Source organism: Pantherophis guttatus, chromosome 4 (genome assembly GCF_059756535.1).
Source record: "Pantherophis guttatus breed Tessera chromosome 4, ASM5975653v1, whole genome shotgun sequence".
In the NCBI taxonomy this organism is placed as follows: domain Eukaryota; kingdom Metazoa; phylum Chordata; class Lepidosauria; order Squamata; family Colubridae; genus Pantherophis; species Pantherophis guttatus.
Window position 1 is genome coordinate 150853879 of NC_142066.1, and position 12531 is coordinate 150866409.

Consider the following 12531-nt stretch of genomic DNA (forward strand, 5'->3'; position numbering starts at 1 on the left):
GAAGCCGTGTACAGCTGTATTAGCTTATGGTAACAAGAAGTCTGGTACCACCTTTTCAGATTAACAGTTTTTATTAAAATCTCAAAGTTTTCACAATTACAACCTTTACAACCTCAACCTTGTTCTTCACTACAATACTATAATATTAAGAGCTCTATTCAGTATACAAGCAAGACTAATATTACCAAGAGTAATTATCCAGTAAAGAGTATTATCCGGTTGTGTTTGCTCTGGATCCTTGTCTTAGTTTATCATCTTAAGGTAGTAAAAATATGTAAATATTCAAAAATGTTTTCAACTTGCTCAGGGAAATCTTGTTTTAAAGTCTGAAGCTTATTACTGAGTTCCATAGTCATCACTGTGGGGTTTAGAAGTTGCTGGCTATACGAATTCCATTTTTTATCTCTGACATTTTCTTTTTAAAATTTTCTTCCCCTTATTTCATTTTGAAAATCATTCTGCTTTGTCTTATTAGTCCCCTTGGGTCTAGTTTTGCATTATTAGGCTCTAAAATTCATTTGGAGTCAATGCTAGAATTAAATGAACTTGAGATATTTGAGGCAAACCAATCTACCATTGTTACCCCATTGTCACAATTTTTAAATATTAATAGCAGAACATTTTAACCATTTTTAATTTTATTCATTATATTTCAGTATTCTTCTTTCAGAGTCCTTCTTAACATAAACATGCTTGATTTATTCAGATCTATTGGATCTTTGGATTGCTGTTCTAGTAATAACTTTTAAAATTGAGTTCGATGACAGTTGTACAAGTGTAATAAAACAACACCAGATTGTGACCTTCATGTCATGAGCCAAATTAGAATATGGTACCAGTGCACAATATGGGATGATGTCAATTACTCAGCAGTAGCTCATCTTTTTTTTCTTTAAACATGTTTTGGCATTGGACAAACAATGTCCAATAAGTCCAAACAATAAGTAGCAGTGACAGTTTGAGAATTGTCACACAAGCTTTGTATATAGGCAGTACAGAAAATTTTACCTGTTACTTCTGTGGGATTGGCATGTCCAACCACATATTTCAGTCTGAATGTATTCATTTTTGTTGTTACACAATTCTCAATTAATTTATTTGCATTTATTCTGCACTGTATATACTGTTCAATTCTAAAAAGAAACATTTCAAAATGACTGTAAATTGTATCGAATTCGGTGGGAGAAAATATGATACATATGGTTGTATTTGTTAAGTCATGGGTGGGGGAGGGGAACCAATGAAGATTTTTGGGTAACAATGTAGTTTCACATTTAAAAAGAAAAAAAATGTTTTCTAATTTGGAAGACAGTTCAAGATAGCATGTGAGAAATATTTTTTTCAAATAGGCATGACTTTTGTAACATGGAAAAAGAAGAGCTCCCAGTTTAGTTTGTGGCCTAAGGGGGGAAACTGGTTAGTTTTTAAAGATGTTTGGGTGAGGACTGTTATTTTTAGAGGACAAACTCAGAGTAAGTAAAATAAGTTACATAATGCTTCCTTTGTTTCTGTTCAGCTGAATGTTGTTTTGGCTGAAGCTAGTGAAGGGGCTGGAAAAGCGACAAAAACACAAGGGAATGGTACCAGTGTGTGGAGTATATGGTTGAATGGAAACTGTTTAGTTTAAAACTCTGTGCAGCTCTCTGTTGAAATGACCTACGCTATATGTAAGGAAGCTATTGCCAGATGTTGGAAATGTTTTATTTTCTTAAGAGAGGTAGTTGTCTAGGAAAGGAAAATAAGTTCCTTCTTGCCTTCCTGCACGATCATTTACAAAAATACACCTTTACAGAATAATTTGCCGTCGGAATGTATGGAACCGAGGAGACATTTCCTTCCCAAGGGTGAGATTATTAGCAGCCTTTCCGTCGTTCCAGTCAGAGGCGCATCCAGGGCGTCCCATCCTCCTTTTGATGCCTTCCCACATTTCTCTTCCGCTCTAGCTGAGGCGGCCTTAGTGGAAATGATTGGCTAACGTAAGGCCAGTCGGCTTTCTACGCAGGCTTTCAACCGGCCGGTAAAGAGTTAAGGCAGAGGCCGTAAATGTCTCCGAGACTGGCTGGCTGTTCCGGTTCCTTGAAGGAATCCAGTCCGCGCTTTTTGCATTGCTCGGAAGAGTCGGATCTACTTTCCCCATTCTTTCCCCCCCCCCTTGCTCTCTCTCTCTCTCTCTCTCTCTCTCTCTCTCTCATCCCTCCCCCCTTTTCTCCTCCTCCTCCTCCTCCTCTTCCTCCTCATCCGACAGCTTTAGTCAGTGGTTGGCGAGGGGGGGCACCGTAAGAACCAAAGTTCGGAGGTGATTCGGAGCTTGCCGACCACTTCCCCGGTCATCGCCTGCTAAACGAGACCGAGCAGCACCGGCAGAGGAGCTGCTAGCGAAGTAGCCGGAGAAGTGGAGTGGTGCTAGATTTGGAAGAGTAATATGGCTGATCTAATGGAGTACGGAGCAATTTGTTTTTCTCCGTACTATGCCGAGCTTGGATTGTAACATGTAAATAACTTCTGTCGGATTGTTAGCTTTGGGCACGGGTGTCAGCCTCTTTGTTCTTCCAGAGCGTTTTGGTGAGAGGATCCAGGCTGTGCCTAATGTTAGGCAGACAGAATTGAACGTCGGTGAGTACCCTGCCGTTAACTTCTTTGTATTGGAAGGCTGAATATGACAGGAGCCTCGGGCTCTATATGGCAGGCCGTGTTACAGTGCCCTGGATACGGTGGTAGATTTTAAATGAAAGAAAGAAATCCAGCAGGGTCCAACCTGTCCTGAAAAGTTACCGGGAGGATTAGCTCAAACCTTCGATATTGCCAAGCTGTTACACATTGTCTTTGCTGATCGTGGGAATAGTTACAACTGTATTCGTTCAGCATTCTTTAGTGAATTCCTCCCAGTCAAGTGAAAAGAAAAAATGTCAAGAAAGTCGGCTGTCCTCATATCTGGAACACTGAAAAAGTCTTTTATTGCGGTTCATCAATCTTGTCTGATAGGGGTCGAAGCCATTTTAAAATTATGACAAGTTTTCTTTAGGAATAGGTCATCCCTGAAAAAATGGGTTATGTAACTTTTGTTTTGGTGCACTTCATAGTCAGGAAAAGGAAAATTCCATCCAACTATGTAATACAAATTTGGTTACTTTAGCATGATGTGTGTGCACAGTTAATTTCTCCAGTAACTTTATCATACTGTTCATTGCAAGTCCTTTAAAAGATAACACATATTTTGATAAACATGTTGACAAGTCAGTATAGCTTAAGCGTCTTAATTTTGTTTTGTTTTTGAATATTTTGGATATATTTTTGAATTTTTCCAATATAATTCTCCCCACTTGAATTATATTGAAACAGGTGGATCTCTGTGACTGTTGCAAGGCAAAATATTTTATCACTGCAGAATAGTGTGAAAAAAGGTGAAAAACATGTGCCTAAATTAAAATGCTATTGGATTTTGCAGTTGTCTAAGTAAATATTCATTATATTATTTTAATACAAAATAAGATGGATTATTTATTTATTTATTTATTTATTTTATTCAATTTGTATACCGCCCTTCTCCTAGTGGACTCAGGGCGGTGCACAGCCAGAACTAAAACACATAACAATACAAAATTTAAAATTATTAAAAGAATTATATACTTTGGCCTAAATTTAAAACAATTCGAATTAAAACCCATTGACAGATTAAAAGCCAAACAACTAAAAAACTAAAAAAAGTGGGGGGGGGGGTCACGTCAGCCCTGCTTGATGGAAAAGAAAAGTTTTCAGGGCATGGCGAAAGACCCGGAGATCTGATATCCTTCTTATCTCCGGGGGTAAATCGTTCCAGAGGGCGGGAGCTGCCACAGAGAAGGCCCTCCCCCTGGGGTTCACCAGCCGACATTGCCTGGCTGACGGCACCCTGAGGAGTCCCTCTCTGTGGGAGCGTACTGGTCGGTGGGAGTCTATCGGCGGCAGAAGGCGGTCCCGCAAATACCCAGGTCCTATGCCATGGAGCGCTTTAAAGGTGGTAACCAAAACCTTGAAGCGCATCCGGAAGACCACTGGAAGCCAATGCAGCTCATGCAGGAGAGGTGTCACATGGGAGCGATCCCTCGCTCCCATAATCCCCTGCGCAGTCGCATTCTGCATCAGTTGGAGCCTCCGGGTACTCCTCAAGGGGAGCCCCATGTAGAGAGCATTGCAATAGTCCAGGCGGGAGGTGACGAGTGCCTGAGTGACTGTGCTAAGGAATCCCGATCCAGAAAGGGACGCAACTGGCGAATCAGGCGGACCTGATAAAAAGCCCCCCTGGCCACGGCCGTCATATGCTCTTCTAAAGACAGCCGTGCATCCAGGAGGACGCCCAAGTTGCGAGCCCTATCCGTGGGGGCCAATAACTCACCCCCAATAGCCAGCGATGGCACCAGCTGGCTATATCGGGATGCCGGAAGCCACAGCCACTCGGTCTTGGAAGGGTTGAGTCAAAGCCTGTTACTCCGCATCCAGATCCGCACAGCCTCCAGGCACTGGGACATCACTTCAAGGGCATTGTTGAGATGGCCTAGGAGATGTACAGCTGTGTATCATCAACGTACAGATGGAACTCCACCCCAAAGCCACGGATGATCTCACCCAGCGGCTTCACATAAATGTTGAACAGAAGGGGCGAGAGGACCGACCCCTGAGGCACCCCACAAACAAGGCGCCTCTGGGTCGACCTCTGCCCCCTGCCAACACCGACTGCGACCGGTCGGAGAGATAGGAGGAGAACCACCGCAGAACGGTGTTCCCCACTCCCAACCCCTCCAACCGGCGCAGCAGGATTCCATGGTCAATGGTATCAAAAGCCGCTGAGAGATCTAACAGGATCAGGACAGAGGAACAAACCCTATCCCGAGCCCTCCAGAGATCATCCACTAACGTGACCAATGCCGTTTCCGTGCTGTGCCCAGGCCTGAAGCCGGACTGGAGCGGATCCAGATAGACAGCTTCATCCAGGTACCCAGGAAGCTGTCGCGCCACCACACTCTCAACAACCTTCGCCAAGAAGGGAAGGTTGGAGACCGGACGATAGTTAGCCAAAACAGCCAGATCCAGAGCAGGCTTCTTGAGGAGAGGCCTCACCACCGCCTCTTTCAAGGCAGATGGCAAGACACTCTCACTCAAGGAAGTGTTGATAATTCCCTGGAGCCAGCCTCGCGTAACCTCCCGGGAGGCCAGCACCAGCCAGGAGGGACACGGGTCCAATAAACATGTGGTTGCATTCAGCCGCCCCAGTATCCTGTCCATGTCCTCAGGAGCAACAGGGTCGAACTCCTCCCAAATGGCAGTCTCAAGACCGGCACCCATCATCCCGTCTATACCTACCCAGTCAGAGACCAAGCCTTCCCGAATCAGTGATTTTATCATGCAGATACTGGACAAAATCCTCGGCATGACCCTGCAAGGGATCCTCCCGCGGAGGAGGGAACGGGTCACCCTAAACAGGGCAGCCGGGCGATTATCTGCCGATGCGATAAGAGCGGAAAAATAGTTACATTTTGCCGCTTTTATCCTCACTAGGTAAGTCTTAATATGAGATCTTACCAGTGTTCGGTCGGATTCGGAGCAACTAGATCTCCAGCTGCTCTCTAGGTGTCTTTTCTGGCGCTTCATCTCCCTCAGCTCCTCGGAAAACCAAGGAGCCAGGTAGACTCGGTGACAGGTCAGAGGCTGCGCAGGCACGACTCGGTCCAAAGCGTCAGTGGCCGCCCTATCCCAGGCGGCCACCAGCTCCTCCTTATAGTAATGGAAATTGGGCTACTGTTGAAAATATTTTTATTTTCAATACTTTTTAAATGGATATAGTTACGATTCAATCAGCAGTGGTTATTACAGCTGTATTGGTGTACTGCTAAAGTATATTATATAATAGTTTTCTAATGGTGCAGAAACACTTGGTACATAACTTTAATACAGCAGCCCAAGACAATTTACTTTTCTTTAAAAATTTGGCATCACAGCTCAGTAATTTTTTAAAATATAATTTACGTAAAATATTCAGTATCGAGTGATGTTTTCTGTTTTCAGCTTGGCACATAGAAACTTCCTGTGTTTATATTTGCCAACTTCCTGTTGGAAAAAAAAAGCAGTATCAGTGGTTCTGTTTACACAGTCATTTTTACAAAGAATAAAAAAATTGTAACTAACGAACTCTATACAATTTATTATTGTTTGGTTTTTATGTAATAATTCTACACTTTATTTTCAGAACTCAGCACCATGCATATAGGACAGCAATTGAAGAAATGACATTATCTTGACATCTAGTCAGTTTATTCTTTAAAGTATGAGTTTCAAATAATGTTTTTTCCCTTAGACTTATTGGTGTTGCTTTTGTTTTGCTTTTATACTGTATAACAGTGGAAATGTTGTAGTTTATGAGTTTACAAAAAAAAAATCTAATCTAATCCTTAACTATTACATAAAGTCAACATGGCACCATTCTTTTGTAGTTTAAATAGTAGGTGCTATTAGTTAGATTTTCTTACTAAGTGGCTAATTCATTGCTATTTAATTTTCTTTAAGAAAAAAACGAGTATATAAAATTATCTTGGCATTGTATCACATTTTCTTTTTGATTTACTGATAGACTTATTGTAAATATAGCAAATTACAGATATTTTGTCACACAATTACATATTCAATAAGGTAAAGAGAAAACACTGTTGGAGTTTGGAAGATGTTAGGTAATTAAGGGCAAGATTTTAAGAATAAATTAATATGCTATAGTAATATTATTTGATAGAAGTAAAATCTTCCTAAGATATTTTTATTTAATATTTAAGAAAGGTTCTTTGTGAATATAGGTTCAGTGGGTAAACAGCTAATCACAAGAAAATAAGCTAATAAGTTGCATAGTTCTGGCCTACAGAAAAAACAGATATTATAGAACTTACACATTACACTAAGCAGTATTCATTTAGTTTTGGCTTAGACTTTTATGGGAACACATTATATTCAGTTTATATATCAAACCCACCACTTGGAAAGTTAGTTGTTGTTTGTTCATATTTTAATGCTCATTCTTCTCCTATATTACTGGTTTGCAGAATGAAAAAAATGTTACCATCTATGTCAGCTTGACATTTTATGTTCTGGATTTTTTCCAAACAGTTGCAACCGTTCTCTGCTCAGAGGAATTTGCAGTTAATAGAAAAAATGGTGAAAGTAAAATGAATATAAAATTCAAAACAAACATTATATTTATAGCACTTGCTACCTACAGAATGCACAAAATACTTTTTATGAAAACATTTATTAATAGAGATTTGCAGATTATTTTTGAGATATCAAACTATACCTAGGGCAATATGAAAATGACAGTTGACTGGAAACATTTGACAGGCAGACAGCCCTGAGTTTGGAAAATTGTCAGAAGAGATTGTTCTTCTCTAATATAAAGCTTGACAGCAGAATTAGAGAAATTGTAATAAAAATCTTGGCACTACTTAGATTAAATTTCACTACTGAGGTTTAAAATTGCAGGTGTCTGATAACTCAGTTGTGAGATAAGTGGATTTGTGGTGCACTGACAAAATAGTTGTGATTCAATTAAATATCTATGAAATCAGGCATTCTTATTGTCCAAAAAAGTCAAAACTTTTTTAAAAAGCTGTTCTGCATGTTTAGCAGTTTTTAGTGGGCAGGCATTTGTTAACCATTATTGGATTTTTATGAAGAAAATCTTCCATAAAATCTTTATAGAAGAAAGAAAGGATCTGTAAAAGCCTATGATAAAAATAATGTTAAGATTTAGAAATACTTAGCTTGTTATTTCCAGGTATAAATATCAATTGCAGACATTGCTGTAAAGACATGTTTGTTTAATTGTTAACTATTATAAAGAAAGATATATTTTGAAAGTTTAATGTTGTAGTTTGATTTTTCATTCTAGAAGCTGCCCTTTTGATTAGGTGATATGTAAATTGGTCTTTTGCCTGATAGACAGATAATTTGGACTGCCTGCCTAGTTACTTTGCAACAGAGAGCAATCTCTGTTGTTTTTATAGATTAGTATTATAAAGTGCCCTTGGATATTGGCAGTCTAAAAATCATTGCACAAATAAATAAATGTATCATTGTCTAAAGCAAATAAGCTTGGGATCATTTAGTTAATAGAAATTTCATATGAGTTTGGTTTTTCTTTGGGGAATAGATGCAGCAATAATGAAGTTTCATAAGAATATTTGTCTCACTTAAAAGTTGTAGTTTCATAAGACACATTAGGAGGTTGAGGGAATCAAGAAATGATATAGTGTACAGTAAAACTATAGCTATGACTTCAATTGTTTTTTCTACACATACAAGTGCAAGGAAGGGTAGCATAGTTCAGTGACAGAATGCATTTTGAATGTCAAAACTATTGCTAATTCTTCCAGGATGTGAAATGCTTAGATCTCCAAAAGGTGCTTCAAAGCTCGTGAGAGTGCAAACATACTACCTGTTGGCAACACCATAAAACAGTTATGCAATCGTGAGAAAATCATAGCTGTTTGAAGATGCATCAACAGGTTCTATTTTTGTGCTTCCCCTACACTCTGAAGTATTCATCCAAACTTTTGGCTTGCCTAGGCTGCATTGAGTAACAGGAATTGTCCTAAGCCACATATAAAATATACAATATAGTGTGTATATGTGTACACACACACTCAATAAGATTAAAGGTTTATAATCTTGTGGGGCCACATTACTAGTTGTCCAGGGCCATGGACTGGACATGCCTACTTTAAAGTATCTGTAAGCCATAATATATCTCAGACTGGAGAAAACTGTTATATTAATATAATTGCTTTTCAAGGCTACCAAGAGACCAGCCAAGTCTCTTGGGAGGGTAGAAGGAGAATGCTTAGAGTGTAAAACTCTTACGTATGTTTGTATGTATGCGTGTAAAGCAGTGGTGAAATTAAAAAAAATTCCTACTGGTTCTGTGGGCGTGGCTTGGTGTGTGTGGCTTGGTGGGGTCATGTGACTAGGTGGGCGTGGCTATATAATCATGTGACTGGGGGTTCAAAAGACAGAAACTTGCTTTAACAATGTCCTGCTGGAGCAGAGGGTTGGACTAGATGACCTCCTGGTCCCTTCCAGCCCTGGATTGCTGTGCTCTTTCAAGGTATCCTCTGAAGATGTGTCTAGTGCCAGGTTTGTGGTCCTTCCTTACTCTCCTTTTTCCCTCCTCTCTCCCTCCCGTCCTCTCTCTCTTCCTTCCTTCCTTCCTTCCTTCCTTCCTTCCTTCCTTCCTTCCTTCCTTCCTTCCTTCCTTCCTTCTTTCCTTTTTTCTCCCTTTCCTCCCTTTCTTTCTCCCATCCCTCCCTCCCTCCCTCTTTCTTTTCTTCCTTCTTTCCTTCCTTCCTTTCTCTCTCTCTCTCTCTCTCTCTCTCTCTCTTTCTTTCTTTCTTTCTTTCTTTCTTTCTTTCTTTCTTTCTTTCTTTCTTTCTTTCTTTCTTTCTTTCTTTCTTTCTTTCTTTCTTTCTTTCTTTCTCCCTTCCCTTCCCTTCCCTTCCCTTCTCTCTCCCATCCCTCCCATCTTCTCTCTTTCTCTCTCTCTCTCTTTCTCTCTCTTTTTCTTTCTTTTTTTCTCAGCACCCCCCACCCCCTGTTTTTGGCTTAGCAGGCCTCAGGGAAGCCTCCAGGGAGCAAAAACGGACCCCCAATAGGTAGTAAAATGCTTTAAAAAGTAAAAAAAAAAAAAAAGTTCCGAGATCGCGCGGCACAGCTGATTGTCACAGCTGATTGTCAGAACCTTTTTTAAAAACTTTTTTAAAGCATTTTTTTACTACCTATTGCCTGAACAGGTAGTAAAAAAATGCTAAAAAGAAGTAAAAAAAAAAAGTTCAGACGATCAACTGTGCCATGCGATTATATGAACTTTTTTTTTTTACTTTTTAAAGCATTTTTTTATACTTTTTCGGGCGAACAAGTAGCATTTTCACTACCGGTTCAAGAGAACCAGCTCGAACCGGTAGTATTTCACCCCTGGTTGTAAAGGCTTTGCAGTGGTCAGTCAGTGGTTGTGTTTAAGGCTTCATTCCTGTCTGTATGGAGTTTTTATACTAGCTGATTAATTCTGAGAGAATTAAACTGAAGTGAGCTAAGTGTTGAATAATAGAGTTTAAATGTCTGAAGGGTGTAAACTCTGGTGTAAAGTCTAACAGTGACGTTTGTGCTAAATCTAACTTCCAGTTAGGATAGTCAGATACATAAAAGTATATTTGTGCTTGGTTCTTTCTGTGATAATATTGTATATGCTTCTGCATTCATATCAGAAGCACCTACCAAGGTGCTTCCGGGCTGAAGGATTAGCCGGTGACATCGCTGTAGTCCAGGGGACACCTGAGGGGACTCCTTTCATGTTCTGTTGTTGAATATTTGTATGTGATTAAATATACAAAAATGTAGACAATATTGGTTACTTGGTCAAATAGTTTAACTGGGTGTACAACAGTTTCTTTTGATTCTACATGTATCTTTAGTCATTTAAAGCAGAGAAAAAAATGAGCCATGGGGTAGGCTGGATGGAGAGAGAGAGAGAGTGAGGGTTAGTAAGTCACAGGCCATAGTTTAGAAATCAAAAGGTTCATACAAGACTATGTCAAAATGCAAATAAACCCATGTGTCTTTAAACATCACACTGTTTTTATGTCCATATGTTCTAGTTAATGATTATCTGTTGCATTGGAATGTACTGTATATGGTAATGTGGCCCAAGAATGACTATATCTTCCTCTATGAAGAAATTTCTCTCTTAAAAGTATGTGTGATATTTATTTTTTCACAGTGTTAGTTTTTTCCCCAAATCCACTCTCTGTCAGTTATTTCTAACCAATACTTTTCCTGAATTTTACTTTTCTTTGAATTTATTGTCGTAGAAGATTTTGCAGATCTCTTTTCTCTTCATGATCTCATATTAATCAAACTACTTCTCTACATTGTATACAGGCCACCAGAAAAAATCCAGAATTTTAGAGCTCACGTTTTTGGGAAATGCTTATTTTAGCACACTAGAGTTTTCTTGTTAGCTGTGCTTTTAAGGGATCTATTTCAGTGGTATTGTGGGGTAGAAACTGTTGGATGAAATAGAAATTTATAAAGATCCCAGATGCTTCTTTTTTAAACTGATTTGAAATGTCTTTGTACTAGAAAATTTCTAAAGCCCAAGTAGGGATCTCCCCAATGGAAAATTCCATATTTTCTAAACACGTACTTGATTAACATATTAGTTAGCCATACTCAGAACAGAGATATTATTTGGGAAGAAGTAGGGTCTACACTGGTAGTCCTCGACATACAACAGTTTGTTTAGTGACTGTTTGAAATTACAATGGCACTGAAAAAAGTGACTTACAAGTGTTTTTCACACTTATAACCATTGCAGCATCCCCATGGTCATGTGATAAAAATTCAGATGCTAAGCAATTGGCTTCTATTTATAACGGTTGCAAAGTCCCAGGGTCATGTGATCATCTTTTGCGACTTTCTGACAAGCAAAGTCAATTTGGAAGCCAGATTCAGTTAATAGCTGTGTTAGTAATTTACTGTAACAACTGCAGTGGTTCCCTTAACAATTGTGGCAAGAAAGGTTGTAAAATGGGGCAAAACTCATTAACAACTATCTCACTTAGCAACAGAAATTTTGGGCTCATTTGTGGTCAGAAGTCAAGGACTATCTGTATAAACTGATTTGTATTTTAGAAGTATTTTGGTAATGGTGAATGTCTCCAAGATAGTAAATGAAAAATGCTTTCGAAGAAAATAATTCTGAAGACTGGAGAATATGTTGTATTAACATGTATTGTTCGATCACTAATATGTTGTCTCAAATGTAAAAGAAATAAAACCTGATGCAATCTTGCAGACCTTTTTTTAAAGTAAGGTAACAATTTCAAATTGGAAATCAGTTGAAACTCACATGTATATAAAGTGTGACTGGAACATCATTCAATATTTCATGTCAACAACTCTTCCAGTACAGTATATAATAGTGTACTATAATAGTCAACTGAAGTGAGCAGGAGTGAATTTGAATGGACCTATTCTAAGTTTTTTCAGAAAGATCCAAAAATAATTTCAGACTGGCACATAATTTTCTTTTGGAGGAACCTTATGTTACACTAATTTAACATGTTACAATTTCTAGGTTAAATAGCCAATGAAGTGTAACTTTGAAAGACTCCAAAATTTTAATGGTTTTCAGACTACACAAGTATATGTAATAATAAATGCATTAGTTTTTTAGTTTATATAAATGATTGTAATGAGTACTGTTACACAATATAAATCAGCATTATAGAGTTTCCCGCATTATCTAGTTCCATTTATGTTTACCAAAACAGTTATTATCCTTTTTTGTTTGTTTGACCGACAGTTAATTCAAAATTTGTCATAATTGAACTTATACCAGAGAACATGAATGGATTCTCCATGCCCTTATTATAGCTAAAAGATTGATTGCAAAAATAAGTGTATGGCCCCATTTACTCAATAGATTGAAGAATTAATTAAACGTGCTGTTCATGAGTGGGT

At 38.8% G+C, this 12531-nt stretch overlaps 1 protein-coding gene across 12 annotated transcripts in view; it reads left to right on the top strand.

Annotated features, from left to right (window-relative positions):
• The window catches only part of KMT2C (lysine methyltransferase 2C), a 174200-nt gene that overhangs the window by 16454 nt on the left and 145215 nt on the right, over positions 1–12531 (top strand). The window contains exon 1 of one of the 12 annotated variants that reach the window (XM_034401695.3): positions 2089–2613. The exons of the other annotated variants lie outside the window; for them this stretch is intronic. The gene's annotated coding sequence lies outside the window, so the exon portion shown is untranslated. Of the gene's footprint in view, positions 1–2088; positions 2614–12531 lie in introns of those variants that run through there. 12 annotated transcript variants of the gene reach the window in all.